This window comes from Orycteropus afer, unplaced genomic scaffold (genome assembly GCF_000298275.1).
Source record: "Orycteropus afer afer isolate SDZICR_OR568_19922 unplaced genomic scaffold, OryAfe1.0 scaffold00037, whole genome shotgun sequence".
NCBI classification, from domain to species: Eukaryota; Metazoa; Chordata; class Mammalia; order Tubulidentata; family Orycteropodidae; genus Orycteropus; species Orycteropus afer.
In genome coordinates this window covers 11,343,713-11,344,948 of record NW_006921624.1, presented here as the reverse complement: position 1 = coordinate 11,344,948, position 1,236 = coordinate 11,343,713, and positions in this window count along the sequence as shown.

Genomic DNA, 1,236 nt, shown 5'->3' with positions numbered 1-1,236 from the left:
GAGGAGCTCTGGTAGTATAGTGCCTAAGGCATTTGACTGCTAACCAGAAGGTTGGCAGTTCAAACCCACCAGCCACTCCATAGAAGGAAGACTGGACAATCTACTTCCATAAAGATTTTCCACCTTGGAAACCCAAAGGGGCTGTTAAGAGTCAGAATCAAATAGATGGTAGTGAGCTTAGTTTGTTTGGCTTGAGTCACAGTTTTTTAATCTGTAAATGGGATTAATAATAACTGCCTCATAGAGCAGTTATGAAACTTAAACATAATAATCTATGGGAAATGTAGTACATGTTAATAATATGACTATTAAGAAGGGAGAGAGAGAGAGAGATTATCTTTGGGCACCTTTGGACATTTGTAGGATGAATTCAATTTTGTTCTGTCATACTATGACTCTAGGTGAGAGTTATGCCTTCTCCTGGCATCCCTTCCATAGCCATATAACAACAACTATAATCTCCACCAATCTACCTGACAACAGATGCAATCCCTAAAAATGCTGAAACATGGATAATTCCCCTGCCTGGAACATTCTGTGCCTGACAGTAGGTAAGGGCTTAGAGGGTGGCAGTGGAGGCTTGTCAAACTCTGCTTTTACCAAGTACTTCATCTTCCTGGAGACAATCTCATTCAGTAGTTCCCACCAAGGTCCTAGCTCCTGGCTCTGCTCCACTTTTGCATTAACCTGTGTTTGTCTCTGACTTCTTGTTGAAAGTGACGCTCAAATGCAAAGACTTTTTTTGCTCATTTCTCCATTGCTTCTGTCATTCATTTAATCAAAACCTTTTGACTACTGCCATGTGCCTGGCCCCATGCTGTTTGCACTTTCAATGATGAAATTAAGGCAAGGACCATTCAGTCCTCATTCTTCACAGCTAAGACCTTAAAGACAACCAGGTTAAAGATAAGATTGCTGATGTGAGTAAATGAGACCTGATTTTAAATTTTCTGAATTTGTATATGAATTTAAGAAAGTCATGTTACCTCTATCAGCCTTAATTTACTTATCTGATAAAAAGAGGTCATCACTTCTCCTAAGGGTTCCTAGAAAGATAACTGAAGAAATGTGAATAAAGCACTTAAAACTTAGTAAATGGCCATCACATATCTTTTCCTCCTTGACATAATATTTTGGAGGAAAAGAGAACTGGAGGTATTAAAAGAGGATGGGAAAACTTAACAGCTAGCTAAGTCATTTTTCTCTCATATGTAGATGCATTTTTTTTTTTTTTAA